Source organism: Diadema setosum, chromosome 20 (genome assembly GCF_964275005.1).
Source record: "Diadema setosum chromosome 20, eeDiaSeto1, whole genome shotgun sequence".
Lineage (NCBI taxonomy): Eukaryota > Metazoa > Echinodermata > Echinoidea > Diadematoida > Diadematidae > Diadema > Diadema setosum.
In genome coordinates this window covers 28,430,810-28,444,128 of record NC_092704.1, presented here as the reverse complement: position 1 = coordinate 28,444,128, position 13,319 = coordinate 28,430,810, and the positions used below count along the sequence as shown (strand labels likewise).

At 39.3% G+C, this 13,319-nt stretch overlaps 1 protein-coding gene across 1 annotated transcript in view; it reads right to left on the bottom strand.

The window, feature by feature from the left end:
- The window catches only part of LOC140244111 (histone deacetylase 4-like), a 149,084-nt gene extending 136,383 nt beyond the window's left edge, over window positions 1–12,701 (bottom strand). The window contains exon 1 of the mRNA XM_072323756.1: window positions 12,565–12,701. The gene's annotated coding sequence lies outside the window, so the exon portion shown is untranslated. The remainder of the gene's footprint in view (window positions 1–12,564) is intronic.
- Window positions 12,702–13,319: the final 618 nt, after the last annotated feature.

Below are 13,319 nucleotides of genomic sequence, written 5' to 3'. Positions count from 1 at the left end.
GTCAATGATAAAGGTCAGGATAAAGAGTGTTTCCCGGAATTGTTTGATCAACATTCATCAGGTAAATATAATCAGGCCCATGACTCAGGGGGCAATAATAATGCCACAACGCACGCGAGGCAAAGTTAAGCCCATGGATGCTACACAGGGTTTGGTGGCGCTACAGAACAGTTGTCTTTGATACAAAATTAAAATGTCTGAAATCCATGCATCTAAGGGAAAGAGCAAGAAATATGAAAACAATGATGGAGAGAAAATTAAGATGTCTCCTGTGTAATAAACATTTGGAAAAAAAAAACCCACAAAAAAATAATTTTTTTCTGTAAATGTACAGCTTTTAATGAGTTGATTTTAAGATGGCAGATGTCTTAAGTATGACACACAAAAAGAGACAGACAGACAGACAGGCAGACAGCCAGATACAGTAAATGTTCATTGGCAAGACAGCCCTGATGTATACACAACATGAAACATGAAACATTATAGTGATTGATCACTGGTTTCATACCATGTATTAAAGTCAGGTGAAGCGCCCTCATGGGACAATCTTTGTTACTGTTTTGTTCCTGACTATCGGTGGCATGAACGGTTCACTATGGTACACTTTGGCACGTCTACAGAGCACAAGCTGCCTTGTTTAATAAAACTAGGGTTGATGTCAAGCTCAGTCCCATTCCACAAGCCCAATGACATTTTGCCAAAAGGACAACTGCTACTTTGGTGTACATGTTCTTTATATCAAAATGAACTGAATGTTTGAACCACTGCAAAGGCTCATTTGTTGTAATCAGTAACGGTACAAACAGCAGCATGATTTCCAGAACATAATTCCGAAATTAGATTTGCAGTGTAATGCTACTGTGGAGAAATCATTTCAAGCCACTCTCAAGGTCTCTTGAATAAATCAACAGGGCCTCCACATTAACTTTAAATGTGAAAGGGGACAAAACTACCGACTGGGCACCATACCGTGACAAGAATGCCCTGTCTGATGGCAGAGAACCCTTCCAGGAATACGCAATTGAAATCAATGTCAGGTCATCAGATACATTAGCCGCGGAGCAAACGCACTTTGTGACACCAGCCGCATAATGCTCTCAGCCGGTGTGCAAGGTTGATGCACGTTCAATATTTTGGCGGTCATTCAGGGGTTGTATATCACTTGAGTCATCTCCTTAGCTATCAATCTACGAGTATACGGACAATACAGGCATTGGATGTCAGATGAAATATCTACACATAGGCCCTATATGTAGTTAAGCAACTGTCTAAAACATGCATGTGAACTCTAAAAGGAACAAAACTTAAATATCTAAAAGAAAAAATAAATCCATATATGGCAAAATCTACTTAGACTTCATAAAACAAATACTCAGAAAGTTCTCTATTATAGTATACACTGTAGGTTCTCTTGAATATAATGCAATGCATTTTGCAATGAACGTTTAGGCCCACGTGACTGCCACTCAAGTAATTTGTACACTGGCAGTCTTTATGTTATGGGTGTACCATCAAACATACCCCTTTCTAGACATAATTTGTTTATCCTTGTACAAATGTACTTTTAAAGCAAACTAAACTCTTATCTAGCTTGAATTTGCTCACTTGAATATAAATCACAAAACAGGTTGGAAGTCGTGGAGGAATGTGCCCTGTGCATCTAGGGAAACCAAGTTCAACCACTTTCTCTCATAAGGCTGCGTTCACATAGAAATATATACTATTCAGGTATCCGGGCTCGTTTTTCGAGGGCACGCGAATACAGTAGCTTGAATCGAACGATAGGATTTCCTCACACCGGTTCACATAGAAGGGCACTATTCGAAAGTACCGAATAGGTGCGAAAAGTATAGCAAAGTGGGAATCGAACTTGTTTGATTTTCTTGCAGCGTATACCGTCTCTCGTTTATGAAACAATGACAATTTTGGTCTGGATTTGCCCTTTAGCAAAAATAAGCATGTAGACTGACATTCTGATGCAGTTTAGAAATTGTTAATAAGATTTGCTAGGATGTAGGAGGAAGAAATCCTCACTGCATGGGATGGTGAGTTGACGGTGCGGGTGATGGTGTATTCGGGGCCCGAATAGCGAATACCGAATAGCGAATAGCGAATAGCGAATACCGAATACCGAATACCAAATACTTCTATGTGAACGCATCCTAATACAAGGTACAACACCATATCCACTAAAACTACAAATACCACCAGGTGGAAGGGAGAGGGGTTGAGTATGTTAATGGCACGGTTAAGTGCAACATCAAAGTCCCCTGATTAGGCAAATTGAAATGTGACCCGCTACAACAAAATGGTCCTAAAGTCGCGCACGGTCGAAGCCGTGAAAATTGAGTTTGAAGTCAGAGCATCAAAATTGGTCAAAACTTACGATTTTCTGAATTTGACATATCATTAGAGTCTGAAATGTCTTCTATCATCTGTCGAAATTTTGAAGCAAAATGATGAAAGGAAAGACCAAAAATTAGCGTTTTTCTGGGCCATGTTTTTTGGCGTTTCAATGAAGCAGAAACTGGTTCGAACATTTGGATTGAGCGCCACACAAAGGCTCCGCCCCTAACAACGACCAGCGTGTTCTCATTGGTCAGTTTGCCGCTTGCTGCTAACCGAAGCGTGAAGCTCGCACACTGCCCAGTCGACTGGTGCGTGCTGGCGGGGTGTGCTATGCCTAGCCGGCCCAGCCGCTTCTCTTGGCATCCTGGTCACTGATTGGTCGGTGAGGAGACCGCCAACGCTGTGTTTGAATGAACATTTCGGGGGTTGCTAGGGCTTACCTTCTATTGTCCGGAGGTGAATACTGACTGTGTGTCCCGTGATCGTGATTGCGTCGCAAGGAGAACTTTTAGGGCGCTTTTCTCGAAACTGTGATTTCCCAGACGTCTTGACATGCTCTCTTTTAAACATCGATATCTCCGCAGCCGATTATTTTTATAAGATGTGTTATATATCAATTTAAAGCAGAAAGATCAGGGAATTTTGTCATGCAATTTTCAAATAATCGACCTCGCCCGACTTTAGGATCATTTTGTTGTAGCGGGTTACAAATGTGTACCCTGCTTTAAATGAAGGCACTTCAGAGGTCTATGTTCATGCTAAATGTGTTTAATACATTTGTACCATACATGATTTCAGGTTGTATCATGGAGAGGGGCATCTGGCAAAGGGATTCATGACCTACCCCATTGATGACAGGGCACATGTTGCAGTCAACATGGCACATGGGTTGCATTCAACATTTTTCTCTATGAGCCAAACTCCCCACAAACCAAAAATTGTCACACTCTGGTCTCCGATATTTTTTGGCATTATTTCAGCTACACCATGTGGCTTCTTGTATACTGTAGCAACTTGCATGGATAGTATCTTCAAATTTTCACAGGCAGAGTAAATACATGTACATTTGTAGCTTGACTATATGTATGAACATGTAGAGTACATTGTATGTGACATTTTAAAATACTGGCACATTATGTTAATTATAAAAAGAGACTGCTGATTTCAAAATATAGCAGTGATCCCTGTGAACAAAATGCTTGCATGTGCATATTTTGTGCCCATCGTATGTACCTACAGTACTCTTAACCACTTGACTGCTATTGGCTACACATGCGCATTCATACCCCTGTGCTACAGCATTTTGGGGGAAATAGGATATCCATGTAAACATTGCATAAATATCTGTTTTTTACCTTTATTCTTTCTTTTTTTCAGATTTTTTTTTATTTGACGGAAGTCATAATTGAATGGAGCCATAAATAGACATAATTATAAAATTTTCCAACTACCCAACTATGTCCTTGCTGATATCTTGGGTCTGTGTCCGGTGAATGTGTCAGGTAAATGTCTGCTTGGACTTTCGCCAACATCCATTAGTGGGACTGAGATGTCACTATCATATCATCAGATCTTCCACTTTCACCATCAAAATATTGATATTCACTTCCAAGATCCATGAGGTATTCCTCTTCCCCTTCATAAATATCCAAACAGTCACTCAAATCACTTTTACTTCTATCATCGAGAGTATAATCCACATTATGAGATCGCCAACGCGAACAGGAGGCTGCCATTTTGAAAGTTTTTTCCATTCAATACACTTGTCACACATTGTCTACACAGTGATTGAAAATAGCCCGATTTTTTTTTTTGCGCATAGCATAGCTAACTGCGACCAGCAGCCCCATACGCATAGCGTAATGGGGCTTCGCATTGTAGCATTCAGGATCACGACAGATTTAGTATCGTGGGTAAATATCAACTTAAAGTCCAAAAATTTCTTCAATTTGAAGATTTACCAGTTAAGTTGAAGTATTGAAAACAGGCTTCGGGCAACGTTTGGTTCTGCCAATAGTCCCTTTCTGTTCGAATTGATGACTGAATGTGACTCGATCGAGAGGACCTTGGGAGAGCTACATACACTGAATACTACGGCCAGCGCATGCGCACACAAACATCTTATCCGTTCATGGATTTGAAATTTGTGCGCATGTGATGTGCATGCGCTGGCCGTAGTATTCAGTGTACGTAGCTCTCCCAAGGTCCTCTCGACCGAGTCACATTCAGTCATCGATTCGAACAGAAAGTGACTATTGGCAGAACCAAACGTTGCCCGAAGCCTATTTTCAATACTTCAACTTAACTGGTAAGTCTTCAAATTGAAGAAATTTTTGGATTTTAAGTTGATATTTACCCGCGATACTAAATCTGTCATGATCCTGAATGCTACACTGCGAAGCCCCATTACGCTATACGTATGGGGCTGCTGGTCGCAGTTAATTGCATGATTACTAAGACATGAGAGCACTTTGGGGCGAGTATTTAAAGTCTCACAGTGTTAGTTATATGAAAGGTACTTTAACCTGAAACACAAACTAAGACAAGGAAATTCAGGGAAACTTTTGAGGTACCAAAACTTTATATTATCTTTAATACACTGAAACAGGATATGCTCTTTATACCTACCTGCCATACCAAGACAAAAGACCGAAAGAAAAGAAAGATTTTTTTATTTATTTATTATTATCATTATTGTTATCATCATTATTTTGCCTGAACAGGATGTGAAAACAGGAGCCATCCTGTGGTTGTAATAAGTGTGTTGTATAACATTACCAACACATCATGATCAATGTTCTCAAGTTCTGCTCCAAGTTCTGAACCAACACTTTCAGTCTAGCATGATTTGCACACAAACAAGATGTGTTCCATTAAAAAGCATTCATGGGCACATCCCACTGAAAAGAAAGGCCCATGATGGCAGAGTATTACATAAATAAAGAAGTCACAACAGGGGACAAGAGCAAATCAGTGCAATGCAGATCACAACACTACAGCAATCACATACTGTTTTTGTTTTTTTTTAAGAGTACTTGATTGAACTCATCTATTTCGATATACCCCAAAATAAATCTGCCTGCACACGCACATACCAAATTCGACTTGTGACTGTGTCTTTAATAATAACATATCCTTCATAGCCAATGTTATGTGTACTAAAATAAGTGCTAGAATGGTATGATAGCAAGTGTTGCGTGCAGATTTTTCAGAGATACACTTGTATCAAAAGACAAGATTACAAAACAAGGGTTTTCTTATGCACACAAGGATAATGTGTGTGTAAACAGCTTCACACAGCTTCATTTTGCAAGTTCCCTTCCCGTATTACATCACATTAACAATGACGTACAACTGTAAATTTTTCTTTTCCCTCTGGAGTACCCAACGATCAATGACAGCACTACTTCACGATGAGCACTACAGATTTTTATTCATGGAGAATGAAGTGCATACAAGCTGATATCAGAGCACCATTTCAGTATTTCAATTTCTGCAAACATAGGCAATCAATTCCGCTTTGTCGTCATTCCGTATTAATAGCACACGTTGCCCACCCTCATTCAGGTTGGCTATGTCATGATGATGAGCGAACTCTTCATACTGGCAGAAGCACAAATAGCAGTGTCATGTTGTCTGTCAAAATTCCCTGTTTGTTCCCATATTGTGTTTGAAAGTTCACACCTAACAAGAGGAGATACTAACATATTATATGTGTATAAAAATAGCAGCCAAAGGGAGCAGCATGCTTCTACTATGAAAAGAACATAAACATTGGTGCTTGCCATGGGATGGCAACACACACAACTCCGATCACATGCACAGCTATCAATGTTATCACCCGATTCCATTGCTTTTGAAGTATCACTGGTCAGTGAATTACCAAGGAGTTGAGTTTGAAGCTCATCGAGTGGTATTACTGCATACACTGTACATCACAATGTATCCCAACCCATGTTGAGCCAAGACATAAAAGAAGAAAGTTTTGGACAAGTTTACCAGGGAATCTTTTGCATGGGCCATCAAAATCGTATTCAGTGAGTTTTGGGAACTCTCCCTCTGAACACTGACGGCCATCAGGGCAATCAAGATGTTCTCTGAAGATTCAGTTTGTTGTGAGGCTTTTGAAGGGTGGTACAGTATTGGTGGAGATGAAAATTGGGCTTCCAACTTTTTGCGAGATACCAAGAAAACACTTATGATATAATAGTACAGAGCATACCATTTTAAGAGGAATTCAAAGATTATTTGATGAAAATAGGGTATGGAATGACTGAAACATCCAAAAACAAAGTAAAACAAAGCGAACGTAATAAAAAGTGTGGGTCCCACACTTTATTAGAATTGCTCTTTTTTGGATATCTCAGCCATTTCAAAACCATCAAATAAACGTTGAATTCCTCATAGAATTACAGTTGTACATGTACATGCTCTTTCATATTTCGTAATCTTGAGGTTTCTCATTATCTCACCAAAAAAATGTTAGAAACCTGAAATTAGGTCTCAACCAAAACTATACAATCCCTTTAAACTCACACAAAGATTAGAATCTGCCGATCAAGATGCTGAAAGAGCCAGTCCTTTTTAGAATCACACACACTAACAACAGAGAATCCATGTATGGAGCAGCACAAACAAGTGGAGCTAGGCATTTAACTGCAAACCACACGTCATGAGGAGAAAGACTCCTAATTTTAAGTTGACTATTCATAGTAAAGTACGCTGTATGAGTAAAACAAATGTCACGTTTAGCACTGTAAAATATGCCTGGCCATTCTTGCTTAAAATTTCACTGTAAACTATATAATATTTCCTCAATACAATGTACTAATATGTCATCGTGAGCAATGCATACTTGGATGTTTTGTCTCGCCTCCCTGGTTTTGGCGAGCATTCAGGCTCTTCTTTCCCATCCTTTTAGTACATTTATTCATGGCTTTTGAGTTTTATGCACGCTTCACATACCTACATACACATGACAGGAAAGTCAACTTTTGAACAAATTGTGTGATTTTCCTTAAACTTCACCAAAAGGGACTTTTTGATTTCACATCTGGACATGGACGGCGACATAATGACATCATTTTAAGGAACTGTGCATGCTCAAGGTTCTCCAGCACGACTAACACCAGAATCGAGAATGTGTCTTCTAAGGATTTCATGTCCTCCTCGATTAAGAGTGGGAATGACGTCATCGCTTGGCACGCGATAACCAGCCCGCGGGTGGGATGGGCCATGACGTCATATTCTAACAGTACCAGGTACGTTGTGAATGGCGTGCACAAAAATCGAAATGGGTGATATCACCGTGGACGTAACAAGTAGACTGCAGCTATTTGAAACTGCTCTAGTATGAGAACGCGTCACCATCCACACAATCGAAAAGTCCCAAATGGGTTCTACTACTATATTTCAGGTAAATTCCTCTTTAAATTTCCTATACTGTACATGCCTAAAACATGACTACGGTACAGCATGACCCCAGGCACCCTACATTGTAGGCCTAGAGCAGTAAGTTGTTATATGATTATGACTTTAATTGCATGTCCACAACCAAGAATTATGCATTCTGGCATCACATTGCAAAAAATTATTTTCAAAAATCATTATTCTCAGGGGTGAATGAATGGGCCTGGTGTCCAACTGGTGCCCCTACAGTATGACTGTACGTTCCACACTTGGATATTTCTGGAGACGCGTACATCAACATTGCAACGTAAAAAGGGGGCAAATGTCACCAGTGTGTTTCACTGATTAAGAACAACGAGTAGGAGCTTTCGGATCATGGCATGGTTCACTGTAGAGCATACTCTGCTACAAAACCACATCACAGGGCGGTCCAAGGGGACTTGTGTTTTGACCCAGTTGAGTGTGGTACAGTTCGCTTTTTAAATGTCATCCCACAGCAGTTCTGCTGTTCATACTTATTAGGAGTCTAGACGGGGGACTTGTTTCGCCATGTTTTGTTTTGTTTTTACATTATAATGGTCAACCTGCAATACATGCAGAAGCAGTGTGATGTTACGGTCCTAAGAATCTGAACTTTTACTCAGATGGACAGATTCTTAGAATCTCATTCTATAACCCCTGAAATATGTAGTGCTTTTTACACTATTACTAATCGAACACGCAAAACAAACAACAAAAATAAACTGTTAAGAAAGAAGCCTAACTACTGTAAAAGTGGATATTTTTGCGCGACTAATTTTTCGCGCTAGGCCGGGTCAGAAGAGTTTCGCGTGCTTTTAATTCCGCGGAATCAAGACATCACGCACAGGAACGTATGGCAAGCAAAATTATTCGCGTGTTTTTATTTTCGCGCTAGTTTCTGGTTGCGCAAAATGCGCGAAAATTTCAACACCGCGAAAATTTCCACTTTTACAGTAGCTCTTTCGGTATGAAATTTGCAAAGAAATTTCTTTCACTAAATATTCCCTAATTATGATTTACAATTATCAACAAACTCTGCTGTTCAACTGAGGTCAGCACGTATTCAAAGATTTATTGTTTGTTCATCCATATTAAGACAAACAAAAACAAAAAAGCAAACACACAAAGCCATCTGTACTATCACTGGCTATCAGCCAAACAGCAACATGTACTTGGAAACTAGGACTTTATTCATTCTGCTTGAATCAGCTTCAAGTCCACATACATACAATGTACAATGAAAGTCATAGAGCTTGACTTGATATTGGCAACTTACGTATCATACGCCTCCTGACTAAAAAGACATTGCATACAATTAACCCAATGGTGTCCAGTGTCCATATCGATGATCATTCACAAACTGTTCTTACATTTACAACTTAACTGCTCTTACATTTGTACACTATGTATGTTGTCGAGCATATAAGTGCATTTGATACACTACAATCTACATACAGGGGCGATTACATTGTATATCAGGGCAAGAAGTACTATGGTATGCTCAGTGTACCTACAAAAACTTGGGGCTATGTTTGTGGCAACACAATTGCTCTCGTCATCAAACAATACAGTAAAACATGATATATTCGCGGCATGAAATTTTTGCATATTCGCGGCATGAAATTTTTGCGTATTGCGTTGTAAAGCCGATGGCCTTTTTCGTGGAATGAAGTTTTCACGAATTGCCACAATGCATACTAGTGTAGACATAAACTTTCACATGCATTTTAATTTTGCGAATCTGATCACAAAATTTGCTGAATTAAAATGCATGCGAACATTACTTGTTTTACAGTACAGAAATCCAGGTTGGTCACAAAATCATTTTGTGTTGAACATGGCTATACTTCATTACATTTTTTTCCCTTTTTTATTATAAAATGTGAAATACAGTCAAGATGATCAATCAGATTCAGCTTGGGCTCTGCAGGATAATAATAATACAAACATTAAAATTTATCTTTGATATAAAAAAAAAATGAAGTAGTCAGGAAATATCAGTGATATGGGATGAATAAGTCAGGACAATATTTCTAATAGGAAATCATTTTGAAAAAAAAAAATGTTGTGATCTTGCACATGACATTTGATCCTGCGACAATTGCTCCGATCCTGCGACAATTTCTCCAAGGATATAGGGTTAGGGGTTAGGGGTTAGGGGTTGGGGGTTGGGGGGGGGGGTGTTGTTGTTGTTGTTGTTGTTGTTGCTGTTGCTGTTGTTGTCGTTGTTGTTGTTGTTGTTGCTGTTGTTGTTGTTGTTGCTGTTGTTGTTGTTGTTGTCGTTGTTGTTGTTGGTTGACAGTTTTATGGCAATTGAAGTAATAAGTATTGAAGGGTTAGGAATGTGAGGATTATAATCAGGATTAGGGGTATGTTTGTATTGTAGAATTTGTTTGAATTTGTTAGAGTGCAGATATTTCATGGGAACAACTGTTGCAGGAGCAAATGTCATGGAACCATACATTTATGTTGTACTCTTTGGAATCAAAAGATGAAACTTTTTTTTTTTTTTTTTTGCTAACAGTCTTATAGCATTTGTAAAGGGTACACACTGTATGTAAATACAATTGTATGGCCTTCCATTCTCAATACTTCTTCCCTTAAAAAGTGCAGGCTTCATGTTTGAAGATCAGCACTGTTATTGTGTAGAATAAACACACTATATCTATTAAAAATTGTGACTTTCTCACACACGGGACCTCCATTTTATGTCCTGTCTGAGGGACAGTGTTTCTGCCTCTTAGTTAGGGGTGATGGTATATTTTTGTATGATTACACACAACATTGCTCAGTGAGACTCGGGAATCGAACACGGATCTGGAGGTTGACTCGCTACTGACTGAGCCAAATCACCACCCTGAATAGATGCAATGCCATACTCCCTCACACTGTCTGAAAGATAAAGCAAAGTTACTATCCTGTCTGAACACAAAGTTAGCAATAATGCTCAGATGTGGGGGTAGAAATCAAGAAAAAAAAAAATTACACTGCACGTATACCATGGATCTAAAATGCATGAATACATAAAATTTACAAGTTATACATATCAGAGTTAGGCAACTAGTTTTCGAGGTACATTTTGTAGATCTACCTAGTTGTTAAATTCTTTGAAGATGATTCTCAGGAATACTTGGGCAGGTGCCTACATGGGAAATGCATGTTATAGCAAAATCAGTCCGTCCCCCTCAATGGGTTAATAAACACAGGGATGTTTACACACCTACTGTAGCTGTAACACTTTGTTTCCCCAAGGCATATTTCTCAAATGACCCTTACCGTTCACTAACTAACCATGTCAACAAGTTCAAGGAAGGATTAACTTCCATGATACAAGGAGAAAATTGGGACAAAAATATCACCCTGCAGCATCAGCATTACAACACAATCCCACACAAAGTTCGCAGTCACTCACTTTGGCAGCTATAGTCCAGACGAATAGTGTGGAGAGCTCAAACTAAACTCAATGTGCAGGAGACATATCCTCGTCTGCACTCCATTGTAACTAATGTATGTTACAGTTCAAGACACTGAATGAAAAGTTTAGCTAAATAATATTCCAAACATCTTGCCTCATGAGGTCAGATGAATTACAACTTCAATACAAGATGAACTGTTAGAATGTCTAGTCAGAATAACAATTTGTCCTTCAAGTTCAAATGAGAAAAGCATGCATCCCTGTCCTATGTGTATGTATGGCTATGTCTACCGTAAAACGAGGAATGTTCACATGCATTTTAATTTCACGAGAGCCAAGGACAAGGTTCGCGAAATCGAAATGCACGTGAAAGTTCTTGTCTACACTATACGCACCGAATGTCAGAGGCAACTCCTGAAAATTTTATGCTGCAAGAAAGGCCATCGGGTCTAATTCGCGAAAATTTCGTGCCGCAAAAATATTGTGTTTTACAGTATTCTGGGCAAGATCCAATTATGAATATTAAAAATAGACCCTATTCTACGCAGAAATATGGGGAGTCTAAAAATGAACTTTGCACCCATCTTGCTATTTTTAGCATAGACACGTACACTGTGTAGCCAATATTTGTACAGGTCTTTATCATAGTTTCGTCACTTTCGAGTGCAAGTTCTGTCGTTCCTTTGGTTGTTACAAATACAGTGCAGTGTGACAACCACATGGTTTCATGATTGATATTTTTCACAACTAAGAATATTTTGATCTGCACATAGACTCTTATTAATAATTCTAGGGGTTCTACACAAGTTACAAGTAATTTACACTAACGTTAGCCTACTACAAAACTACTACTACTACTAACTAGCCTTTCACCAGCCCGCCTGAAAATGCCAAACAAGCACAAGGCAGAAGGCTAGGCAAGGGAAGGTGAAGGGAAAGTCCTGTAGAATATCTGAATAATGCCGAATAATTTTACATCAAAAGCTAACTGAGATCAGATCTGTCTCACGAAACATCGCCTTGAGAGCTCAACCTAAACTTAAAGACGTTGTTATGTTCCGAGGAAACAAACTACTACTGTACTATATTGTCTAGACCCTCTAACTAGTAGTAAGTAGTAGGTGAGTGAAATACTATCACTGATCAGTGAGCTAGCTGTGAGCCGCCGCGTCTATCATAACCACACTGCACCCTGTCTGTGTTGACTGGCTTCGCCCTCGTTCTGCTGGCTTCACAGCTACTGCATGCTCGCTGCTTGGGAAGGTACGGTCACATCTTCTAAAACACGTACCTACGTGTGTGTATACGACCAGGACCAAACCCCCTCCCATTACAAACAAAATAATTACTAGGACAAATTGCACACTTACCAGAAATTTCCCGTCGACTGTTGTCAAGCACTTTTGACGTGCGTTACACTCTTGTTTGTGACAAACATAAAATAATCTGGTAAACCAAGGCGGAGGCGATGGGCCGTATTCCGTACAGTGCCGGGCAACTCACAATATGTAACTCGCCATCTTGTGCAGAGAGTGTGTGTGAAAATGTGTGATGAACTGAACTAATTTATGTCAAGTTGTCATGTGACCAACCATAGCCAATAGCATGTGATTTATTTATAACTGGGCAAAGCGTCGCTGGTTGCGTGATAACAAACTATAAAGTTGTAGCAGTCTAGAAGAAAATCAGGTTGAGGGAAGAAAAAAAAAAATCATCTTGTGTCTTCTTGAAAACACCGACATAAATATACATAATCATTTTCATAATAATGCAGATATGTCATTGCTGGATTCTTTGTGGTTTGGACAACATCGATTTAATTCTCATACTTCTCGTGGCTGTTTATCAGCTCTCTACGGAGTGTTTAGCGTCTATTTTAGATCGCGTGCATTTGCGTGGGTGTGTTGTATTGCCTTGTATTACCGGTACTTTTTGTATGAGGTGTACAATTCATCTACTCCTTCTTTCTTTTTCTTTTCTTTTTCTAAATATACTTCTAGTATCTAGTGTTATGTTTATCTCTTTCGAAACTCGCTACGATATGCCACGCAGATGAGAAGCGTCATCATTTCATACTCGGAGTGACGAAGATTATATTTATACGGACATTGCCACAGTAGAACTA